Raw genomic sequence first — 15,571 nt, forward strand, 5'->3', positions numbered from 1 at the left:
ATACACTCAGCACAGTAGCATGTTGTTGGAATTCGTTGAATTTTGTTCACGTAACAACATTTTTCTTTTCAAAAAACAACTTTATAAGCAAATCTCAGGGACAGCAATGGGTACCTGCTTCACCCCAGCTATGTGAACTTGTTCGTTGGCTGGTGGAAGGAGCAGGTGGCCTGGAGCTCGACCAACCAGGAGTGGACCCAGAACATCGTAAGATGGTACCGTTTCATTGATGATTTATTCATCATATGGAACGGACCATTGAAGTTGGCCAAAGAATATATTGAGGTTTTGAATACCAATATGATGAACCTTGAATTCTCTGGAGAAGTGAGTTCAACATCAGTAAACTATTTAGACCGTAACATTTATGTAGAAAGTGGCCACCTCAAAACCAGGCTTTTTCGTAAAGAAACGTCTGGGAACTCTGTTCTACAAGCTACCAGCAGTCATCCCAAGAACCTGGTGAGAAGTATCTCCTACGGGGAACTCCTCAGAATCAAGAGGAACTGCTCTGATGAAAGGGAATTTCATAGGGCTGCCAGAGAAAGTGTACAACGTTTTCTGGTTAGAGGATACAGCAAAGAAACCCTTAATGCAGCATTTGAAAAGGTAAATGTGTTAAAAAGAAAGGATTTGCTTAAAGATAAGGAGGCTGTTTTGAGTGACTCTAATAACAGCGAGGGTAAATTTCGACTCATCACCACCTTCTCAAGTGATGCAGGTAGTCTTAAAAGGATCATGAAAAAGAGTTGGCATATATTGAAGACGGATGATGTGATAGGAGGTGATCTTCTCCCCCTAATCCCCTCATCACGTTTAAGAAAGCTAGATCACTTAAGAATGAATTGATACACACATACCCTACACCCAAACTGACGACAGGACTTGGAACCATGCAAGGCTTTTTCCCTTGTGGAAAATGCAAAGCGTGTAGAGCCAGCAAACGTACTTTGTCGTATGAAATTCCTAGTGCAGGTATACGCAAGCAGATAACAAAATTCATGACTTGTAGCACACCATATGTAGTCTATTGTCTTGTATGCCCATGTGGTTTGCGCTACGTGGGCAGCACGGTTCACCCCGCTAAAGTCAGAGTACTTGAGCACATGAGAGCGATAGCTAAGGGTGATTAGTCTTATCCTGTCGCTAGACATTTTGACAAGGAACATCAACGGGACAGGGATGTCGTATCCTACTTTTGTCTAGATCATGTGATGGACAACCCCCGAGAGGGTGACAGAATTTTAAGATTGAGACGATTAGAGTCCCGTTATATAATTGACTTATGTACTAAGATACCACGTGGGCTTAATAGTCATGAAGAACTTGCTATACATTTGGGTGATTGAAATGAATTGTTGACATCATTTACATCAGTATGATTCTGCTTCATGCCAACTCTGAATGGGATTTTTAACTTAAATTAATTTGTAACCTAAATTTAAATGTACTTTCAGCCGAAATGAATTGAGGAAAGAATTTGTAACCTAAATTTAAATGTACTTTCTGCCTAAATGAATTGAGGAAAGGTTGAAATAATTGATTTAATCAGTCTATGTTACATATCAAACATTTATATGATTCTCTAAATTCTCTATTTCTTCCTAATCTTTCTATATCATCCTTTTGGATTCTCTATAACTATGTCATCCAAAGGAGGCAGCAAAGTGAATTGAGTTCCATGCCAGCATATTTGTGGTTGATTATAGAATTGTAAATTATGGAGGTTAACATCATGGTTTATTACGTGCTCGATCATGCCAATTCAGGGCGGGATTGTATCTGGTGAACGTAATGTCAGCTAAGCCCATACAGGGCATGATTGAGTATTCTTTTAAAATGACTTTCGTATATATTAATGTCCGAATGTTAAACAGTTTTGCCGTTTAAAGATGGTGCTGCATATAATATGACTTTGGCATATATTTATGTCCGAATGTTAAACACATTTTGCTATTCAAAGATGGCGCTGGTTAAGAGGCAACCAAGAAGTGGGTTGGTCCTTTTATTGTGTTCACATTGAAAATGGGGACGCTTAAATACCGTGATGGCCCGGCGTTCCGGTAAACATAGAGAAAGGTTTATCCGAAACGCGTCTGTTTATTTTGCTCTGTTACTTGAAATAAAACTTTGGTAACAAGTCCCTGTGAGTGCGGTTCCTTTCTGGTGGAAGCCGTGGCGAAAAGGAAATGGAGCTGTTGTGTTGATGCGGGTGCACCCCCGCATTTGAGTCGCACCTGTCTGCGAGTGCGCTGACCTGTTTGGTGTTCTGGAGCGAAGAATATATATATATGTATCCAAAAGTTCCAATCTCCTGGTGATACTGTCTCACAGGCAAAGTAATGGATACGGACCGCAGGATTCGTGCAAATTAATTCGGAATGACGCGTTTCGCGCTGCAAAGAGTGCTTGATCACATGACAATATATATAATTATATATATATATATACATATATATATATTTATATATACATATATATATTTATATTACCTACTGGCAGTCGCCAGTAGGTATATATAGTTAGGATTTTTTTTGAATAGGGATTTCTGAAAATTCTATGTTGAATAACTTTGGCGTTGGTGGACGGAATTGGTTGAAATTTTCAGGAAAATGGCACATTTTGCTTCTAAGCGTCCCCTGAAAGTTTGGGGGGGTTTCTTGAAGTGGGGGCTGAGAAAAAGGGGGTCCCAAAACGTGTTTTTAACATTGAGTTTTCCATAGGGCAGTTTGACTCACTTTTAGCTCTAACGGCAGAATGGATTTCTATGAACTTGGCAAAATTGTAGGGACTGGTAGTCCGATGTGCCTTTGCTAGGTCTCAAGATATGTGCTCTAGTGGATTTTGAGTAATTTAGGTTAAAAAAAAAATATGTATCTGTAAGCGCTCCCCGGCACGCGCACCGGAGAGCGCTCCGGGCGCGCTACGCGACTTGCGCCTGGAAAGCTGATTGGCTCTCGGGTGTCTGTAAACATTCTAAACAGTCCGGAATGGCCGCCATCTTGTGTCTCAGTAGGATCGAGACACAAGAGGTGGCCAAAACAAAGGGGGAAATGACTATAAGGGGGCAGAGTAGATCCTCCCTGACCCCCTAGGTTTGATGTGGGGGCTTTAAAAGGGCCTCGCGGGACAAAAAAATTTTAAAAAATAAATCGTTTTTTTTTCGGGGGGAGCGCCCGGTACGCGCACTGGGAAGCGGTCTGGGGAGCGTACTATGGGGAAAAAAGAATGATAGACTTTTCAAATATTGTATGTTTATTGATTGTTCTTTTTGTTGTTTTTTTTATTTAAGTAGCAACATGTAGGTACCAATGCAGAGTCTAAAAATTAATATACACCGTCTCCTTTGTAGATATCTTGCATGTTGTTTCAGAAGTTATTGGGGTATATGGAATTCATACCATAGTCTGTCAGGAAAGCAGAAACAATATGGAGGCAGGAGATGATAAAGAAATGTTAAATACACATTGGAGATAATATAGTTGGAGAAAGGAAGTAACTACGAGCAAACTTACTATGTAACACAAAAAAGTTGCACAGTATATTTTAAGTCTCACTTTATATTATATCTTTTTGGGTACTATTTCATAATTTTCATATAAAGAAGAATAATGTCTCAAACAATTTTAAGTTTTAAAATTTTAATTTATTGTTCTGATTTTTCAAAATCTAAAAGAATTTGTAACATTAATTCATCTGGTATGTCCTTCTTTTCATTCCATGATTCACATTCTTCAACACATTTAATTAATTCTTGGTCTACAGTGTCATCCAAAAAGTCTATTTCTTCTTTTTCTTCCTTAGGATTGTTTTCAATCTTAATTTGAAATAAAATATTATTTTCTTTTTGTTGTGCTTCCATTTTCTTGCTGTAAATTGCATAACAAATAAATATATCAGTAGAGATAGGGCACTGTTGGGTTTAAGTTCAGACAGGTACTTGTGAGTTTTTAACAGTGAAGTTATCTTTCGGCACTGTATGGTTTCAGGCAGGAAGTAGAACTATAAAAAAGTGCCTGTGATGAAGCCTAAGTAAATTCATAATTATACCACAGAAGCCTAACTCAATCAATAATTTAAATAATTAAGCCTTTCTCAATGACTAACTCTTATAGAGGGACAGTATATAACTTTCTGAAACCGTTTTCCTAAATTAAGTTAAAGTGCATAACATAGTTCTCCTTTCAAATTTTTAAAATAACATCTTACCTTTCAAAAAGAAGTTTAAGTTGTCAGTGAAAATGCTCTTGAAATGTACTTCAGGAAGTAGTAGTCAAAATGGCTGTGTTTCTCTCTCTTTCTTTATATATTTTCAGGTACATAACCAATCAAATGTCATGAAATAATAGTAGAAAATGAAAGTAACATTTTAATTGGTTGTCAATTCTAACACTTCATATGTGTTTTTGTCATGTAATTTACCTCAGGATATTTAGTCAGGCCTACAGCATAAATGTCTCAATGGAATTCCATCAAATTTGGGTAAATGGTAGGGACTGCTATGTAGTAGGGCTTATTCTATATTTGATGAAAGTGTCTCCAGTGGTTTTTCTGTAAATTACTTTCCCACCTTTTTTTAGTGAGCGCTTACCGGTGCGCGCCCCGGTACGCGTACCGGCAGCGTTACGGGAGTCCTCCATTTTGTGTTTCGGTAGAATTGAGACACAAGATGGAGGGCAAACAATGTTCGGAATGGGTAGAAGGGGGCACGGTATATACTTCCTGACCCTCTAGGTTTTCTGAGGGGGGCTTAGGACGCTCATATAGGCAAAAAAAAAATGTGCGTGGGGAGCGCCCGGTACGCGCACCGGTAAGCGTACCGGGGAGCGTACTTTGGTGAAAAAAGTTAGAAAAAGATAAACGTTTTGAATGATCAGAGGTAGGGTAGCTCTGAAGAGAGCAATTGGGTTCTGTGGCTGATTTAGGTACCTACAAGTAGGTTCCAATGCACAGTCTTAAATTCAGGAGGAATATTCTATTCCCCTCATCTGAGAAGTGCACACCATCTCCTCTGTAGATGTCTTGCATGTTGTAACACAAGTTATTGTTGTATATTGAACCCATTCTAAAGTCTCTCATGTAAGCAGAAACAGATTTATTCACATGTTTCCGTGCTTTCTCAAATTGTGGACATAATTGGTTGGAACAGTTCCATTTCTGTCTTTGGCATATATTGGAATATACCAAGGCAGTTTGGGGAAAAAGTGTCATCAATTGATAAAAGGTGTCCTTTAAAAGCATTTCCAGACCAACCCCAGTCATAGTGCCAAAATCGTTTCCACCACAGTGCACTATTAAGAGGTCAGGGTTTGGCAGATGCATAATAAAATTATATTGAAAACATATAAAATATATTTTTTCTTCAAAAGAAGAATACATTTTACAGCTTTTGATATTTGCTATTAAAAAACCATTGAAATTCACTGAAAAAACCATAAGTTATAGACCATATATAGTTAGGAATTAGCATTTACAAAACCTTGAAAATTCACTGAAAAAACCATAGGTTATAGACCATGTATAGTTAGGGATTAGCATTTACAAAACCTTATTTTACTCACTCAAAACCATTGAAATTCGCATATATAGTTAGTTGCACTAACTATATATCACGCACCCGCAATCCACTGCTGATGATGTCACATATTATATCATTCATGACATGGTCAGTGACATCACTGATGACATCACTGTTGACAACTCAAATGACATCACTGACAACATCACTGATGACATCATTCATGTGATAATACGATGAACCTCTTCAGACTCTAATATAACCTTAGATACACTCAGTGTAAACAGACACTCACAGATTGTCACTCATCCATGGTGTTACTCATACACCTAGTCAGTCATGCAAAGAATCAATCACACCTCCATTTCCTCAACTATACAGTTATACACACCTTACTTATTCAAACATATTCTAACACATATTTACTCTTTTATACAATCACTGATACAAGTTTTCAATGATCGATGCAGCCACTCACACATTCACTGGCTCTTATACACAGTAATTTATATATGTCAACCCTCACATGTACTGTGTTTTACATATGTACTTACTTTGACATGTAGCACTGAGATATCCATTCACTCACCAATACACTCATGCACACAGTCAACCACCCATACAGCTGTTTCCACATGCAGTTTTGAACGCATACATCTAGTGAATCAACTGTTCACACATCTATGCACAGAGTCACACACCTCCCAGCCACCCACACACACACACTCACTCTCCCATACAAATACTTGGGCAACCAATCAATAACCCATATAGTTACTCATATAGCTACTGATCAACACATGCAGCAGTTTACAGAACAACAGATATAATGATGCACAAATTAAGACAGTTTAGTCACTAACCCATGCACTTAGTGAGACACATTTAATCACTCTCTGATACAGTCAGTCATGCACCTACTAAATCCATCATCCAGACACTTATACATCCACTCATTCTTAAATATGTAAGACATATTTTAACTTTACAGAAAAATACAGAACCTGGATGATGTCATCAGTGATGTCATCAGTGATGTCACTGACCATGTCATCAATGATGTAATATGTGACATCATCAGCAGTGGATTGCGGTGCGCGATATATAGTTATCGCAACTAACTATATATGCGAATTTCAATGGTTTTGTGTGAGTAAAATAAGGTTTTGTAAATGCTAATCCCTAACTATAAATGGCCTATAACCTAAGGTTTTTTCAGTGAATATATATATATATATATATATACATACATATATATATTCCCACCCATACAGACATACATTTATATATTACCTACTAGCGACCCCCAGTAGGCAGTTATATTTAGGACCTAGTTTCCATAGGAAGAGTGTTTTTTGTTTTGCTAATAACGTTGCCGATGTCTGAGGAATCTTCACAAAATGTTCAAAACTAATAGGTCAGTCAGGTAAGCTGCTGTCTTCTAAATTTCTGGGTGGTCTGCCATGCGGGGCCGAGAAAAAGGGAAGGGCCCAAAATACTTTTTCTCGATATTAATTTCGATAGGAAACTTTTGAATTAGCTACAGCCCGAACTGCTGAACGGAATTACACCAAATTAGGCAAACAGTTAGCTCTTGGTCCAGAAAGCACTCTTTCTGTTAAATGTTGTATTTACATTCAGTAATTTCGGAGAAATTTAAAGTTTTCTCAGATATACAATTGTAGCCTCCGTGGATCCGTGAACCCTCTTGTGCCTTAGATCTAATTGGCCGCCAGCAGTTCAAACCATGAATGAACCAAGTCACAAGTAAAAATGTTTTTAGAAAAAGGGGTAGAAACTCCCTGACTCCCTAGGCCTGTTCACGTGCGTCCCAATAAAAGCATTTAAAAAAATATTTCTGGGGCATTTGTGGTGATCCGTGAAGCCCGCTGAAAATGTAAAAAAAAAAAAAGTGAGGGCTCCCACGCCCCCCGTTTAATTTAAGCTTCTGGGTGGTCCAGGGCCCATGGGAATACAAAAAATGCAGGTGACCACCATTCATTGTTTGAAATGTGGGGGGGCATGTGCCCCCCCCACAGTCCAGGGGACTGCCACCTCTCTGGGGCTATTTTTAATTATAAAGCGAGGGGGGGGGCTCCAGCCCTCCAATGCAGCCCCAGAGACCGCCACCTACTTGGGGCTAATTGTGTGAAATGCAGGGCCACCCTGCTGCCCTTGGTACCACCCCCCCAGGCTATTTCTGACATGAGAGGGGGGCCGCCCGACCCTCCTCCTGGACCTGTAAATGGCCCTGGGGACAGCCACCCCTAGTATCCGCTGCTACAATGTCTGGGGGTGCCCACCCTCCGCACATTCCAGTTTGTTATGGGATATTCAATATCAATCAGTTTGCTCTGCCTTTAACAACTAAGAGCTCTTTGGTTGTTACACCCAGAGAGCTGCCCCATTGTACAAAGCAATGACAGCTTCTGCAGGGTTTGGGAGCAGGCCGAGACCGTGGGGACTTTAGGTTCCCCCGGGGTACCCAACAAGAAGCCATTCCACCGGTGATGGGGACCCTGGAGCTGTAAATAACTGTGCACCCTACCTTTTAGAAAAGAAATGGCCGGGTGCCAGGGGCTGGGGTACCTGGGCCACAATATGCCTGAGGAGGGGGAACAAATGGCCCCCCTCCAATTTAAATTAAAATGAAATTGCCAGGTCCTGGGGTTGAGGTCCCTGGGGACAAAATCGGCCTTGGGATGGGATGAACCCCAATGACTTCCTTGGGGGTCTACTACCCCCCCTGTTACCTCTAGCAAGTCCCAAACAGCAGGATTGCTGAGAACTTGTCAGAGGCCACACACCCTTTCTCCACCACTCTGCAAATGTGCCTCCCTGCGCACTACTGGTTGGGGGATTAAATCCCATTGGCTCCAGGGGGAACTTGGGTGCCAAGAAGTCCTGCTCGTACCTCCTGTAATTCCCACACAGCGGAATTACTGAGAGCTGGTCGAAAGCCCAGTCCCCTTTCTAAACCACTCTGCAAACATGACTGCTACTTAAAAAACCTCAGAAATTAACAAATAAAAACACAAAGGCACAAGATAAAAAATAAAAAAATTAAAAATGAAGAAAAGGGGGCAAAGGTAGAAACACCCTGACCCCGTAGGCCTGCTCAGGGGGTCCCACAGGGACCGCCAGGTGCAAAAAAAGCATGTATTTTACATTTTTGGCTGGAGTCGTGATAGGTGCACGAATCCAGAATAAAATGAAAAACAAAAATGTAGTGTTGTTTTCTTGCAGCCCCTGGGTGAGCCAGGTCTTCGGGGCAATATTTAATAATGGTGCTGGGGCATACGGGGCCCGCAGCCCTGTGAACTGTCACCTCCCAGGGGCAATCCTTATAAAAATGTGGGGGACTCACAGCCCCCCGCAGCCCCGAGGACCAATACCTCCCCGGGGCTTTTTTTAAATTAAAGGTGTGGCAGGGGCTCTTGCCCCCTTACACTGCCCAGGGGACCACTGCTGAGTGGCCCCCATCCTGGAGCTCTCGATTGCCCTGGGGACTGCCACGCCCCAGGACCGGCTCCTCCAATGTCGGCGGTGCTCACCCCTAGGACATTGCTGCTGCTTTGCTTCTTGGGAGCGAGAGCAGGATCCTGTTCTCGCTACCAAGATGCAAAGCAGAATTGCTTTTGGACAAGGGGAGCTGCATGTTAGCAGCTAACCTTGCCCGAAAGCATTGCTGGCTTCTGCAGGAGGCGGGAGCCAGCAGGGACCATGGGCAAATTGGGGCTCCCCCCACGGTCCCCATCAAAGAGGCCAGACCCTGGGAATGGGGTTCCAGGGGTCATAATTGGCCTCAGGAGAAGGGCCACACTGCCCCATCACAAAAACCAGGCTGGCCAGGCCCCGGTGGATGTGGTCCCAGGGGCCAAAATTGGCCTCCAGAGGCGGGCCGTGTGGCCCACTTCCCGTTTTTTTTAACTAAATATGGCTGTGTGGGATGGGGTCCCCAGGGTCCAAATATATTAAGAGTCGAGGGACCACACAGCCCCCTTCTAAAAAAGAAAAACAAGGCAGAAGCCGGCATCTCACCGGAGGTCCCTCCCCCTTCCCTGCACCACACTGCAAACACACCATGTGGTGCGTTTTGGTTTGGGGGATGAAGTTCCCTAGAGTCTTATGGGTCCTTAGGGGCCAACTAAACCACTAGGGACGTCCAGTAATCCAAACACAGTGGGATTGCTGAGAGGTGGTCTGAGACCACGCCCCTTTTTACACCACTCTGCAAACACACCTCTTGGCACATTGCTGGTGGGACGATGAGGTCCTCTTTTGTCCAGAGGACCTCAGGACAAAAGTGGACTACATCCCAGAGCAGCAGTACGAAACGTGCCTCATTTGCCGTGTGGTGTAATAAGGGGGAGTGGCCTTTGAGCACTCTGAGCTAACCAGCTGTAAGGGGCTTACTGGAGGTAACAGGAGGACTAGATGGCCCCCAGGGACCCTCAGGAGGAAAGGGGACTTCCTCCCTCAACCAAGAGTGCACCAGGAGGTGCATTTGTGAAGTGGTGGAGAAAGGGGGCATGGCCTGTGTCTACCTCTGAGCAATCCCACTGTGTGGGGCTTACTGGAGGTAAGAGGTAGGCTAGATGGCCCCTTATCACCCCTAGCAGTGAAGGGGACTTCAATGACCATCCAAGAGCGCGCTAGGAGCGGGTTTGCAGAGTGGGACTTACTGCAGGTAATAGGAGGGGGAGTTGGCCAACTATCCCTCTTGTTACTTCCAGTAAGTCCCACACAGTGGGATTGCTAACACGTCTTCGGAGGCCACGTCCATTTTCTCCAAAACTCTGTAAATGCACTTCCTGGAAGACTACTGGATGTGGATAAAGTTCACTTTACTCCTGACTAAAATCTTGGTATGTAGTATTCGAAAACGGAAGAGTACAAGCTGATAGGATGATCAGTCACAGGACACCGCGATTGAAGGAAGACGCCAGGAAGCGGTTACTGTTTACAGGCCATAGTCTTGAAAGAGCACCCACATGTGCACTACCGGAATTGATCCGGTCTTAATTCAACTCTCCTTTTTTACTCGTTTGCTGGAACTATGAGTGATCTTCTGTATACTGGCGTTATTTGTGACTGATCAGTCTATTGGCTTGTACTCTTCCGTTTTCGAATACTACGTACCAAGATTTTAGTTACCTTACCAGGTTGGAATTATCACCGGCTTTGGTTTCTCCAAGTTTGGATTCAGCCACAGAGCCCTGAAGAGTTGTAGAACATTGTTTTCTACGACGAAACACGTGTCGGCTTGCTGTGTGTAACTTATGTCTGATGACCAATTAAAAAAAAAGAAAAGTCAAAGACCCCAACGTTGGATTGTTCCTATTGCTCTCAATACTGATCCATATGATGCGTTATTCTATATGAGTGCGCAGGACTGTTGCTAAATTGTGAATTGTGTGGGAATTTCTGCACAGATTGAGGGTTTTTTAGGTCTCCCCTTCCTGATAGCACCATTCTTATTTTTTGGCTAAATACTAAATAACGTTCATAGTGCTTGAGCGCCATAACTTCCTGTCTACCTAAACCCGGTCCTACCCATACAGGTTTTATTAAGTCATAGAAAGGTTTTACCCTTTGTGCGTACTCTTAAATGTATGTCCTGGCAAAATTTAGGAATCCAAGTATTGATTGTAAATTTTTAAATGATTTTGGAGGCTGGTGCAGCACACACTTTTCTGAAGAGTTAGCTGCCAGACTTTTGCCTTCACTTGACAGCTCATATCCCTAAAAGAGGACATTGAGGTGGGCTATTTTTGATTTTTTAAAGTTAAATTTGTAGCCCTCTCTGGCAATTCCCATAATAATGGTGCTTACCTTGGTGATGTGCCTCTCTAAGTCGTCGTCTGTCAGATACATTTTATCCACATAGGACAACGCTTCTTCATCAAATTTTTGAAGTAACTCTGTTACTATTGCTGAAAATACACCGGGGCTATTCCTATACTAGTGCTAGTTGACAAAATTGTTGTTGTGACTCTAACGCACTGAATGCAGTCAAATACCTGCTTTCAGGTGCTATATTTTGGCAGAAAAGTCCATTTGAAATATCAAGTGTGGTTTTGTATTTTTTGCGCACAATGTTATCCATATGTGCATTTTGGATGGCAAATGTCTTTGTGCATGAGTTTAAATGTCTGTAATCCAAAACTAGACGATATGTATTGTCGGGTTTAGTGACAAGAAACACAAGATTGTTCATGGGAGAGGTACATTTTTCAATTACACCCTGGTCTTCATGTTGATTTAAGAGCCCCCAACCTATTTTTTAGCTTCTTGATTTATTGGTTATTGTCTCTGAGCATTAGGTGAACATTTTATGAGGATCACGTGTAGGTTAAATTCTCATCCCACCCTGAATGATTTTTGTACAATGCCAGAGCTTGGGCTACTGCCCACTCCTGTGCATATGTATGTTTAAGGTGAACAGGGACGTAGTTGGAAAATACAGGAAAAATGATAGTTTCCCCCCTGGGGCACTCCATTACGACTGCAGACGGTCAATCTTGTTCTGCTGACAGGATGTCAGAACCAGATGATAAGTTCTTCCAAAAAAGACCTTTTCCTTTTCTGGGATTGTCCCCCTCCATCCAGAGTGTTATTTAATATAACTTATGTGGTACGCTCACCTTGGTGTCTGGTGTTTCCACAGTGATGTAACCATTCAACTCCGCTGTCACCAGAAATTCCTTCAGGTTCAGGTGAGCTATTGTTACTTCTGTCGCACTGTCTAGCATCGTCAGAGCCCATTCCCTGTTCAGAAGTTGTGTCCTCAGAATTCTGGGCATGTCCGAATTTCAGGCCAGCAACTTTCTTTTTCTTAAAATAAGGTTTTAGATTTTGTCTATCTTCTTTTTCAAAAGTAAAGTCTTGAGAGCGCTGCTTGTCTCTGGACTGTGTGCGATCCTCTCTATTGTCTGACCGTTCTTCTCTTTCAGGGCCTTTATTTAAGCCCTGAAAGGAATGAGAGGAACGTGTATCAGTATCCTGATATCGGTCTGGCTTCCTAATATTATCCCTATTCCTAAGGTTTTACCTCTTTTCAGAGGGCTTCTATGGAGGAGACCTACCTTGGGACTGAGATCTCTTGTTTTTAGAGTTTTCTTTTTTATTATCCCACTACTTTTTAGAAAAAGTATGGTTCTGCTTAAAAGAGTCCTTTTCGGGACTGCCCTGAAGTTGAGGCTTTAAAGCTCTTCGCCCAAACTATCCCTAACTAATTCTGCAAATGCAGTTTCAATTATGTTGGATAGTTCATTCACCTGTTCTAATGGAGAGAACTCCTGTAGGCATTGTCGGATTGACACTGATGCTGCTTCCCCTTTAATATTAGCTAGGATTATGGCTGATACCTGGTCATAGTTTCATCCCTAAGTTTAGGGAAGGTTCTGCTCCGTACTCATTTTGTATTTGTCTTAATACATTTGGTATAACTGCTAATGAAGGAATCTCATGAGTTCTGGCATATATGGCAGCAAAGACTGTACCCCAGCAGTGCAATGCTCTAACTGTGGTGTAATCCCCATGGGCAAGCATAGTGTTAATATTTTGTGTTTTTCAAATGGTGTTGTATTTGGAAATACTGCTTCTAACTGGGTTATTTTCTGAGCTACCCAGAAAGGAATTTGTTCACGTTTTGTGGGCACTTTGGCCATTACCGGGTGTAATGTTTGTGGCATAATTTTAGTACCTGTGCTCTGTGTAGGAGCTACATTTATTCTAATTACTGTTGATTGGACCGCAAGTGTCCTCAAGACAAAGTGTGTTATGTTTCTGTAGAGTTTTATCAACTCTTTGTGTTGAAGAAGCAGTTCCACATGTGACATTGTGTCAATGTCTGGATGTGGTGCATAGGTCACTAATATCGGCCCTGTTGCTCCTGGTCTTCTTTAAAGGACCAAGCCTTGCTCTTGTTCTTGTATGGGGTAGGGCGCCATTAAACCAGAAAATATGTTCTTGGTAAGTAAGCTGAATTTCAATCTCCTCAAACTGATTGTAGACCCCTGGAACTTCTCCATGTTTACAATAATGGAAAGTTTGTGTTATGGCATTTGCTGCTTGGAACATAATCCATGATGAGAATACTTCTGTTTTGAAATCTTCATGTGCCTTGCTCACAAATATTACAACACTTCCTCTGGGTGCTAACCCATGTTTGAGTTGTCTAACTGTCAGAGCATGTCTTATATTAGGTGCAATCTGTATTGTGTTGGTATCTTCCTCACCCTCTGAGTGATTAAGTACCTGGTCTATTAGCTTTAAATCTCTGTTGTTGACAGACATTGTGTTTAAGACACAGAATAATTGTCAGAGATAATTTAGAAAAGGTTTTTGCACAGTTTTGGGAAAATTGTCCTTCAAGCTTGATTAACCAACAGCCAATAAATAAGATATCTCGCCTACTCAGCTGTGGCAGAGTTTTTTTGCCTACCTACTCCAGACTTCTTTGGGTTTTGTAAGGAGGCTCTCGGAGAATAAGCACAACTGAGCTACTCAGATTCTACTGTTAAACAAGTACCAAACCAACTGGTTGGGTGCCATTAGACCACATTGGTCGCTATGTAATGTAGTTCCTATTGTACCCTTCATGCAGGACCTGCGCTGTTTACAGATAACATATACTGTGGGTTTGGTGGTAGACTGACTCTATACACCCCCACTGAATATGTTAGCCTATGTTTTGCATTAGCTAGCTGGCAGTGCCACTAGTATCTCCAATTATCAGGGTGATGTGTTTTTGGCAACCTCATAACACAACAAATCCTGATTCCTCAGAATCGTGTAAACATATATACTATTTTTCACCCAGTCACTCGTGCTTGCTTGTTTTGCTCTCAGAGAGATACACAGAAGAAACAGTCGGGCGAGCTTACAATAAGAATTTATTGTACTGTTGTTCTTCTCATGTGAAACAAATGTGCTGCTACAACTGTGACACAGTAGCAGAGATATTGAACCAGCAGTACAGTGAATAAAAAGGAAAAGTATTGTTCTACCATTTTGCAATAATCATTAACACATACATGAATATAAAATGCATTTATAAAATAAACTGCGTACTCTTAAGATTCCTGTCTAGATGTACCTAGCATGTGAATAAGTGCGAAAAGAGCCTAAGCCTAAGAGTCTAGGAGTCTAAGAGCCAAGAATCTAAAAGCCAAGAATCCTGCTAGGATTTAGTCAAACTCCCATACCTGCATAGTGAGAGTGTGGGACTTCGTCCTGGACTTGATTTCGACACCCTTCCAGGGATAGTCCGATCAGTGTCAGCTGCTGCAATTGCATGTCAGAGCCGTAGCATCTCTGGTCAGTATGTCGGCCTTGAAGTCTCGGTTCACTCCTGACTACTGATAGCAAGAGGTGCTCTATCTATACAATCTAATGTGCGTGTATTACCCATTGTTCAGTATGAGGATGAGGCTGGGAATTAAACCTTGTGCCCTTAAGGGAGAGGTGAAGTGTACTTCCTAGAGAGTGTACTCATGAATTATTCATATGTGCTAAGGATGACGTCTGAGCAATATCAATTGGGAAAAACCCACCTTATGCATGGAACTAGTTGAAAGGTTTAGTCCATAAAAGGCTGCAGTCCTTATAAGGCTTTATGTCCCTATAAGGCATTATGTCCTTATTTAGAATTACATTCTTTTAAGGCTCGTTCATATGAAATGACGGGGAGAGATGTAGGGAAAGTGTAGGTATTCACCTGTTACAACGCATTTTTTACAACGCACTACCACTACAACGCAGGCATTACAACGCATACCATTACAACGCATTGCGCTGGGGGGCGCTCTAGGATAAGAGGTAAGTTTAACTTACTATCCAACACCTTCCCTAGGGTCCACGGGGACTGGAGTTAGAATAGTAAATTATACTTACCACTATCCAGCACCCCAAAGCGCTATGCGTTGTAGTGGTATGCGTTGTGAATACTGCATTGTAATGGTATGCGGAGTAAAAGTATGCGTTGTAACGTCATACATCCGAAAGTGTACAATGCTCCCTGGACCTATATCAGGGTACCGATAAGAA

The sequence above is a fragment of the Lissotriton vulgaris genome, chromosome 4_1, assembly GCF_964263255.1.
Source record: "Lissotriton vulgaris chromosome 4_1, aLisVul1.2, whole genome shotgun sequence".
Classification (NCBI taxonomy): Eukaryota; Metazoa; Chordata; class Amphibia; order Caudata; family Salamandridae; genus Lissotriton; species Lissotriton vulgaris.